Raw genomic sequence first — 10,608 nt, forward strand, 5'->3', positions numbered from 1 at the left:
GCCGGGACCCTATTTCCAGTCCACCTGCAACAGGTTCACTTTTCACCCCCCCAATCACTACATTCCTGCATCCAACACCAACCGATTGGTGAGTTTCCCCTTCCTGGTCAGCGAAAACATTTCCCTGGGTCCAAGGGACTGACCGTTGAGCACCCAGCACCCCTCTGGTACCCTTGGAGGCAGAGGAACTCGGCCACAGTGTTTACAGCTACATTTGGCCCTTTTCCTAGACTGTCATCGGGACCTTTTTCCCCTGGGTGAGGCTTTCAGGCTTTCTCTTCTACCAGTATGGTTTCTCTCTCCTCTCTCTCTCTCTCTCATTCTAGTTCTAGGTGAACCATGTCTGCCTGACCCATTGTAGTCCTACCTGTGTCCTTGGGACACCTTGGGCTCAGGTTTGTGACTCCTCTCCTCAGCATGGGAACAATGTCTATGTCCATACCTCCAAGCTCCCCACTGGGACACCTTCTGGAGAACTCCAGATTCCTACACTTAGCACCCAACTTAGGCTTCTAAGCTTACACACCTTTGCAACCAAACTTGGCCCCAATATGCCTTAGACAACAGACCCAAATGGCTACCTACTGGTACACTCTAGATCCCAGTATTATATGGGATCTTTATAATCACTGCCAGTGATCAAGGAAATGGAAGGAGGCCCCGTATGTCCAAGCTTTCTCTGATCTTCGCTCCAAACCTTCCCTCTGGCTCTTCCAGTTCCCCTAGTCAACTCCTTCTAGCTATGAAATCTCAGCCAGAAGAAACCTCTACAACCCTTGCTCCTGCTAACAAGCCCCCTCCTTCCCAGCCCCGACCCCCAGCTCCTTCCTCTCTCTGGCTTCTTCAGCCTCCTCCCTCTCTAACTATCCTACTCTGGCACCTACTTTCACCCCACCAGCAGCTTTGAGTCCCCCGCTACTTGCTCCTACTCAGCAGCCAAACTCCCTCCGTGTCTACCCACTCAGTCTAAACCAGCCTGAGTTCTTCCTTTGTGGGAGGTTACCAGTATGGAAAGCCTGGACAGGGTGCGTGTGTGTGTGTGTGCGCGTGCGTGCGTGCGTGCGTGTATAAGTTTGGGAACAGGCTAGAGCACATGCTGGTGAAGTACAGCAAACTAAGGTAACACCCCCCCCAGGCAGACCCGAGGTAGGGCCTGACCAGGACCCCCAACAGAATTACATCACTCCAGGTGGCATTTTAGCTAGAGATAGGTTTACAACTTGCCTCTTGGCCGGTCTCTGGAAGGCTGCCCTCAAACCAGTAAATTATGAAAAGATCCAAGAGGTCATTCAGGACAAATATGAAACCCCGTCTCAATTCCTAGACTGCTTTACAAAGGGCTTCTGACAGTATAGTACTCTAGACCCCAAAAATTTAGGGGGCAAACACTTCTAATGACCCGTTTCTTTTCCCAGAGTTACCATGGCATTAGGGCCAAGCTTAAGCACTTGGAGAGAGAAACCCTACCTGCATAGGCAGAAAGTCTTTGTGCTGGCCTTTAAGGGGTACCAATGGAGAGATGAAAAGGCTCACAAGCCCTAAAACCCCTATATTGCAGTTAAGAAGCCCAGTGGTACCTACCACCTGGGTTCAAGATCTCCAGCTCAGTTCCACAGTGTGTCATGGCTAACCCTTATCCATTCACCTCCCCTCTCCCCTTGGAGACCTCCCATTTTTCAGTCCCGGATCTCAGGGATGAATCCTTCTCTATTCCCCTTGACACCCAGTGACAAAACATTTTTGCTTTCACCTAGACTGACCCTGGCCCACTTATCTACCCAACTCACCCAGGGGTCCCCCAGATAGCCCACACCTGTTTGGCGAGGCCCTAGGCTCTAATCTACTCTCTATATCTCTCCCTAACTCTGAACTTATTTTTTCTTGGTTTTTCGAGACAAGGTTTCTCTGTGTAGCCTTGGCTGTCCTGGACTCACTTTGCAGACCAGGCTGGCCTCGAACTCACAGCGATCCACCAGCCTCTGCCTCCCAAGGGCTAGGATTAAAGGCGTGTGCTACCACGCTGGGCCCTAACTCTGAACTTATACAGCAGGTAGATGACCGTCTCCTCTGCAGTCCATCCCTACAAATTAGCCAAACTAACACCGCTCTTCTAAATGTCTTGTCCTGCCGGGGCTACAGAGTCACACCTTCTAAGGTCCAACTGTCCACCCCTCGGGTCCCCTGCTTGGGACTATCAATTACCCCAACCCACAAAGCCATTACCTTGTTTAGAAAACACCCAATCTAGTCTCTAAGAGTCCCCTCTACTAAAGAGGACATTTTTTATCATTCCTAGGAATAGCTGGCATCTTGTGCTTCTGGATCCCTCCTTCCTTTTCCCTCCTCGCCCAACCCCTATATGATGGAGACCTAGGCCCCTCTCATAAACCCTTCCTCAAAACTATTACCAAGCCCTTTCAGAAGCTCCAACAGGCCCTCCTTCAGGCTCAAGCCTTATCCCTCCCAGACCTAACCCACCTCTTCTCCCTCGACATCACAGAAAGAGGGATGTGTCCTTGAGATCCTGGGTCACCAGCTGGGACCCTCCTCTGCACCTGTAGCATACCTGTCAAAGACACTAGACCTGACTACGCAGGGATAGCAACCCTGCATACATGCTTTAGCTGCTGCTGAGCTCCTTATTCGCAAATCCAAAAAAACTAACATTTGGGTCACTTCCTACTATCTTCTCCTCCCACAACCTGCCCCACCTCTTAATGTGTAAAAGTAATTTTATTCTCCTGGCTCGACTGTTGTCTGGGAGGCTTACTGCCTCCTTCTGCTGGCTTAGGCCTAGTCCTGGAAGCTTCTAGCCTCCATACAATCTAACCTGGGCCTAGAAAGTTTTCAGCCTCTAGTGCTTATTGCTTAATAAGCTCATTCTTACTTGTTCTTTCTGAGCTCTGGGCTGCCTGGTTCACCTTAGCTGTTCTAGCTCAAATGCTTCTCCCAGGTGATTTATTTAATCTGGCTTCTCTCTTGGCCAGGAAGCGCTCTGCTCGGCCTAACTCAGCAATCTGTTCTAATCTTCTGGCGTCTTTTCATTTTCTGGCCTGTTCTGTCTTCACGTGAGTTCTCTCTCTGCACCCATCTCTCTATTACTGTTGTGGTAAAAACTGCCTCCTCTCTCTGTAAAACTGTCTCTTAAGTAGCTTCCCTTTCCTCTCTCTTCTCGTGAGAGTTGGGAATATCCTATTCTGTCAAATCTTCTCTGATTCATCACCTTTCCTGCCACGCAATTAGACATCACTTTCAAACATGGGTGCTTCCTTCTACAAACTAACTTTACCTTTGTTTGGGATTAAAGGCATGTACCACCACACCAGGACCTAAACTGTTCTTTACCTGATACTTGCTCTATACCAGGCTGACCTTGAACTCAGATCTGTTTGCCTATGTCTCCTGGATTAAAGGTGTGTTTGTATTCCAGCTGGATTTTTGGATAGGATCTCTTGCCAGAACAACCATGTTCTGAATTAACACTTTTCTACTTATGTATGTATAAAAGCTTACAAACTCTACCTCCTTCCAGAGCTCTTTCTCTTCAGGTGGCACTAGTAGAAGGCTCTACACTTACTTTCCAACCATGCCCACCTCTTTTTTTTTGGTTTTTCGAGACAGGGTTTCTCTGTGTAGCCTTGGCCATCCTGGACTCACTGTGTAGACCAGGCTGGCCTCGAACTCATAGCGATCCGCCTGCCTCTGCCTCCCGAGTGCTGGGATTAAAGGCGTGCGCCACCACGCCCAGCTACCATGCCCACCTCTTAATAGCTCAAATTTTCCCCCACCTGACGCTGCCTGCTCTCCATCTTATTCCTGCATTGAAACCTTCAAGAAACTATTGCCCCACACCTCGCACATACAGGAGGACACATTGCCCTGGGTCATCTATACCTCGTACACAGATGGCAGCTCCTTTGTACACAAGGGAGTCTGAAAAGCTGGCTATGCCATAGTGTCAGATACTGAGGTTGTTGAGGCACAGACCCTCCCTGACCACACCACGAATCAGCAGGCTGAACTAACAGCTCTTGCCCATGCTTTCCAATTGGAACAGGGACAATCCCTAAACACCTATATAGACCCTAAATGCGCCTTTCATGTCCTCCTGTCCCACGGTGCCATCTGAAGAGAGTGTGGGTTACTTACAACAAAGGAAGGATCAATAACGCTAAAAGCCTCCATCTCCCCACAGCTACTGGAATTGTCCCCTGCCAGTCCCACCAGACCAACAATTCCACCATCTCTAAGGGAGATAACTGAGCTGACAAGGCAGCTAGAACTCTGTCCCTCGGAGGCCTAGACTCATTTCACCCACCACAGCCTACATTCCCCTTGTTACTCTTCAAATTCTGTCCTATGTGCGCCAGCTCTTTCATCCTAACATCCACACCTTGACTCACTTTGTTAAGACCCAGCTGCAGCCCACCCCTAAGGACTTACGATTCTTAAGGACTATTACTGCCTCTTGTAAAATCTGCCAGATGTCAGACTCCAGCTCCAGACACTGCAGCCCCGCCCCCTTTCCTAACCACAAGGCCAGAGGCTCTTTTCCTGGGACGAACTAGGAACTTGATATTAACCACAAGCCCACAGTCAAATGTGTCCAGTGCCTTCTGGTCTTGGTGGACACTTTCTCAGGGTGGGTGAATGAATTCCCCATCAGCAACACAAGAGCTCAGAGAGTCTCTGATCTCCTCCTCTGTGAGATCATCCTTGGGTTTGGCATCCCCAGCTCCCTTCAGTCAGACAATGGTCCTGAATTCACCTCCCATGTTTCCCAAACTCTATCTAAAACCCTCAACATCCCTTGGTATTTTCATATCCCATACCACCTCCAGTCCTCAGGGAAAATAGAATAAACTAACTGTTCCTTTTTTTGGCCGGGCGTGGTGGCGCATGTCTTTAATCCCAGCACTTGGGAGGCAGAGGCAGGTGGATCGCTGTGAGTTCGAGGCCAGCCTGGTCTACAAAGTGAGTCTAGGACAGCCAAAGCTATCACAGAGAAACCTTGTCTCGAAAAACCAAAAAAAAAAAAAAAACATTTTTTTTTTTTTCTGGGCTAGAGAGAGATGGCTCAGGGGTTAAGAGCACTGTCTGCTCTTCCAAAGGTCCTGAGTTCAATTCCCAGTGACCACATGGTGGTTCACAGCCCTCTGTAATGAAATCTGGCACCTTCTTGTGGCAGGCACGCATATATACAGGCAGAATACTATATAAATAAGAATAAATCTTTAAAAAAAAAAAAAAACAACATTTTTCTCAAACTGTCACAGGAACTTGATTGGGTAAACACTTGCCTCTGGCCCTTTTCAGGCTAAGGCTCTCCTCAAAGCTTCCCCTCTCGCCCTTTGAGCTCATGTACAGACAACCATTCTGACTCCTGGTCTTTCATCCAAACCCTTGCCTCTCCCTGATCTCCTGCTCACTCCCCTCCTCTGCCATCTCCGCTTCCCACTATGGAACATCCCTGGCCACTGTCTACTACGGCCATACAGTAATGTCTGTCCATCTCCTATCAACCCTGGAGTTCAGGTCCTCCTCTCCCCTCTGGACCAGCGCCCTCACCCCTACAGCCCTAAGTGGCAGGGTTCCTTCAGGGTAACTCTTCTGATCCCCACAGCTGCTAAGCCTGAGGGCTCCTTCATTAGATTCACCTATCTCACCTCAACCCTTTACTCCCCCCACCTCACGTAATTTCCCTTCCTACATAGCAACTCCAACAGGACCCTGCTCCCTTAAGTTTCAGAGGACGCCAACACCAACCACCTTGTCTCCAGTTCTAGAAGAACGAGGCTTCACTCTGGCAGCTGTGCTTGACCCTACTGGAATGGAGATGGATTTTTTTTCCCTCCTGTCCTTCTTGTTTGTTTCTGTCCATGGTAACTCTTACATATGGGGATTTTGAGGTTCAACAAACCATCATTCATAACAGTCTCTCCAAATAGGGTTGGAAAAATTGCTCTTTGGCAGGTTGTCAGGAGACAATTAGAATCAGCATCGCCCCATGTCCACCTCTCCTTCATTTCACAACCTTTTTGCTTCCTCTTTGACCAGACAGAAAGTTATTATAAAGTGGCCAGACAGATATACTAGTTTTGCCAATACTACTTGGCAATAGTGAAAAACAAACAAACAAACAAACAAAACCACCTAGCCAGGCCTGAGAGGCAGAGGCAAGTAGATCTCTGTAAGTTCGAGGCCAGCCTGGATTACAAAACAAGTCCAGGACAGCCAAGGCTACACAGAGAAACCCTGTCTGGATAAAACCAAAACCAACCAACCAACCAAACAAACAAACCCTCCTTTATCTATATGAAAAGACCCCCCAGCTTCTTCAGTGATCCTGTCAGATAACCTTACCTCGCCATTCCCCAGCTGCCCTGACCCGGGTGTTGCCATGACTCCCTGCCTTTCTCATATCACCCTCTTTGGCATGGAAAACTGTTTTAAAGCACCTGGGACACATTCTGTAGAGGCGTTAAGTTCCATAGGCTGCAAGAAAGCCACAATCCTCCATACTTCATTTCAGGCCCAGGGTCCTGTAGTCCACAACACCTTGATGCTTTGTGGTATTCAAGTCTACCATCAGCTACCTGCTAGCTGGTCGAGAGTTTGTATGATAGTATTTCTCTTCCCCAAGCTGGGGGTGCTACACGGAGAAGAGCCCCTACTGATTCCAGCTGTGGATTCAACACCTGCCAGGCATAACAAAAGGGACGTTCAAATCTTGGGCCTCACGCCAGGCTTGGTGGCGCATGCCTTTAATCCCAGCACTCTGGAGGCAGAAGCAAGTGGATCACTGTGAGTTCGAGGCCAGCCTGGTCTACAGAGTGAGTCCAGGACTGGCAGACCCTGTCTCGAAAAACCAAAATAAATAAATAAATAAATAAATCTTGGGCCTCCTGGCAGCTGCAGGAATTACTGTGGGTGTTGGCACTGGCACAGCAGACTGACTGCTTTCTGTAACATTGTATCATCAGTTTTCTTCAGTTTATCCAGGATCTCCAGCAGGTGACCCAAACCGGACTTACTCTTCAAGGCCAAATCAACTCCCGGGCGGCAGCAGTAGTACTTCAGATCTGTCCCGGACTGGATCTCCTTACAGCTAAAAAAGGGAGTCTTTCCCCCCTTCTCTAAGAGGAAAACTGCTTCTGTACCAACCAGTCGGATATAGTAAAAAACAAAACAAACCAAAAACAAACAAACAAACAAACTCCAACAACTCCAGACAGACTTCCAAAAGCGAAAGGGGCAACTCAACGCTTCCAACCTCTGAGCTTTTTAAAACCCGACATGGAAGTGGGTTCCGCCCTCCCTGAGCCTCTCTTCTTCTCATTTTTCTGCTTTTACTATTCAAACCCTGCGATTTCAATGTCTTCTCTACATTCATCCAATGACAAATTCAAAAAAACTTCTAACCAAACAATTAATCAGTTACTTTGACAGGATTACCAACCTCTGGCCACAGAGCCTAACATACTGAACACCAAGCGAGCCGTGATGGAGGGGATCGACTGTGCCCCAGAAATGACCAAGCAGCCCTCAGACAGCAGGAAGCAGCTGAGAGCATGATCGCCTCACTATCTCCTGCCTCTGAGTGTTAGCAATCAGGCTCTTCCGCAGCCAGCTCCAAGGACCTAGCGACAGCCGGACTCATCGTTACCCGCTTCAAGATGGAGCACATTCCCACGGTCACCGTGAGCCGCACGCACATGCTCTACCTTACAGAAGGATGTACTCAATGCCCCAACCCTTTCTTCCCTCTCCAACCTCATCCAGAGGCAGCCTCTGTGTCCCCTCCCAGAATGAACCTCCCACGGGAGATCTGTCACGTGGTGTGATTTTACGCTTTCTGTTGAACAGTTCTACCGCCTAAATCCCTACACCTGTAACGCCCCATGGAGCAGCTTGTTACAGGCCTGTTCTCTGATATGAGGCCCGGTGGCTGCCTATAAATCAGAGCTGTCTCCTTTGTGATGGTTTGGAGGCAAATGTCTGGACACTCATGGTGAACAGAGCAAACCTGTGTATCCTAGCATCCTAATCTCTAACAGGCCTGGTTAGCACACTGCTCATCTGTGGGGTGCTGTAGAGCAGTCCTCCCTCAGCTAAATTCTACTTGGTGTCACTTACTGTTTCCTAGGCGATGGTAAATCCTTTACAGCATCAACTCTACTCTTCTACATCGCAGCTTAATATTGGGGTGCTACCCACCACAGGAGACGCCTTTTACAGCCTCCACAAAATTAACTCCAAACGGATCTTACACCTAAGAGTTAAACAGTAGGGGCAGAACTTGTGGAACACACTAGAGAAACCCGGGCTCTTGCAGTTTAGCATCTTGCCATGAATGTTTCTACACACAGCCCCCTGCTTCAAATGCTTTATGAAGACTCAGCTCCCCTAGTGAAGTTATTCAGAGACCATCGCCAAGTCTTAGGAGTGACTAGCACTAAAAGGGACCATACAGGGGGCTGGCTCCATCTCGCGGCTGTTTACCCCGGAGCCCCGGGAAAAGACCCACAACACCGGCTCCCGCGGCTCAGCCGCCTGCTCCCCGTTGTGGGCAATGGCCCTGTGCTCACCATGTTGCTGTTGCTGCTTCGGGGCATGCCTGAGCTCCACGTAGAGCGCCCAGCAACCACGCTCACAGAACATCAAACAGAAGCGTGCAAGCTCAGCTACTGAACTGAACTGAACTTGCAGCGTGACCCGGGAAGAACACGCCTCCCACAACCGCAGGTCCGCCTTCAGGTTCTGATTGGCTAGTGAATCTTGAGTGCCATGAACGTGCCTTAGCCTTCCAGTCCAGGGCCAGATCTTTTCCAGATATGCAGACACTTGCATTTCAAAAGCTAACCTGGGGAGGACCCAACATTCCAGCTCCACTGCTTTCACTACGTCATAGCTTTGGAGCTTGCCTGAACCACTCCCACTTCTTCCTCCAGAAATGAAGGTGGGTAGCATGCACGTGTAATTCCTACAATTAACCTCTAAGCCTCACCACCCCAGAAGCCCTGTAACTTCTTGGAATGCTGGGAATTGTTGTTCTTTGGAAACGACAACCCTCCCCCCCCCCCCCGGCCCCATGTGAAAGTACAGATACTGGGAATTGTAGTTCTTTGAAAATAACAACGCCTCATGGGAAAGTACAGTTGTGTAAAGAATTTGTCCTTATAAACAACTCCTGCAAAAGGTCACTGGGGCTATTCCAGCTGGAAAATAAAGGCAGAATTGTCCTGACCAAGTTCCATCTCTTGGTGAGGGATGGCTGACCCAGCTGACCCAAGGTCCCCGGGAAATGCATTCCACTCTGCAGCCTCCCAAGATGAATGGAACACTTGGAGGAAAACAGCAAGGTTTTTTTTTTTTTTTTTTTTCGAGACAGGGTTTCTCTGTGTAGCCTTGGCCATCCTGGACTCACTTTGTAGACCAGGCTGGCCTCGATCTCACAGCGATCCGCCTGCCTCTGCCTCTGCCTCCCGAGTGCTGGGATTAAAGGCGTGCACCACCACGCCCGGCTCAAGTTTTTTTTTTTTTTTTAAATAGCTAGCTTCCTGTTGGTTCCTGGATGCTGGTTAAGTTGTACATTATCTGAAGAAAGGGGAGCACCCGCCGTGTTTGTACACCCCCATTCGGGCAACTGGGAGACGTTCCGAGGCCCTGTCGGATATTTCTGGGTAATTTGGAGGCCAGCGAGAGGCCATGCAAGGACCAAATTAATGCATGTTCTGTAACTAATGCTGTGGTGTGTATGTTCTGTGATAATTTGTCTTCTAGGTGACCCTTACTTCTCCCTGCATTCCGGGAGTCACCGTGTACAGCTGTTAACTGCACTTGCTGGCAGTCTCCAGAAACCCCACCTGAGCGATTAGATACAATCAGCATCCAATGTTCCTCCGAGATTTAAAAAAAAAAAAAAAAACCTTCCCCTTGAGATCCCGCCTCCAGCCAACCTGCCTAAAGGTCGACATTCCTGTGACTCACAACTTCCTCTTGAGGTCCAAACTCCACCCAAACTACCTAAAGGTTGACATTCCTGTGACCCACAATCTCCCCCCCCCACGGGTTTTTCCTTTTTTTTTTTTTTTCGAGACAGGGTTTCTCTGTGTTATTTTGCCCGTCCTAGACTCACTTTGTAGTTTAGCCTCAAACTCACAGCAATCTACTTACCTCTGCCTCCTGAGAGCGTTTTTTTTTGTTTTGTTTTTTTGTTTTTTCTTTTATAAGCCCATTGCCAAGAGGAGGCAAAATAACCCTGCCCTGTGTACACCCCAGCCTAGGCCCTCCTGCCTGGTCTGTATTGTGAATGGGGAGACATGGAAAAAAAAAAAGCCAGGCATGGTGGTGCGCGCCTTTAATCGCAGCACTTGGGAGGCAGAGGCAGGTGGATCGCTGTGAGTTCAAGGCCAGGCTGGTCTGCATAAGTGAGTCCAGGACACTCAAGGCTACATAGAGAAACCCTGTCTGAAAAAAAAAAAAAAAAAAAAAAAGCGCCCATTGCCCTTGAAGCTCTGTGCCACTCTCCTATCCTGTTGCATCAGGAAGGACTGTGGTCCAAGCTGGAGCCCATAATACAGGACCCTGTGTGTGTTGCATCGGTAT

General features: G+C 49.0%; 1 non-coding gene across 1 annotated transcript; it reads left to right on the forward strand.

The window, feature by feature from the left end:
• The first annotated feature begins 10,179 nt into the window (after positions 1-10,179).
• Positions 10,180-10,326, forward strand: LOC127204102 (small nucleolar RNA SNORA51). Its single transcript, XR_007832451.1, has one exon. It is a non-coding gene; the product is annotated as a small nucleolar RNA SNORA51 (small nucleolar RNA).
• The last annotated feature ends 282 nt before the right edge of the window (positions 10,327-10,608 follow it).

Source organism: Acomys russatus, chromosome 19 (assembly GCF_903995435.1).
Source record: "Acomys russatus chromosome 19, mAcoRus1.1, whole genome shotgun sequence".
NCBI classification, from domain to species: Eukaryota; Metazoa; Chordata; class Mammalia; order Rodentia; family Muridae; genus Acomys; species Acomys russatus.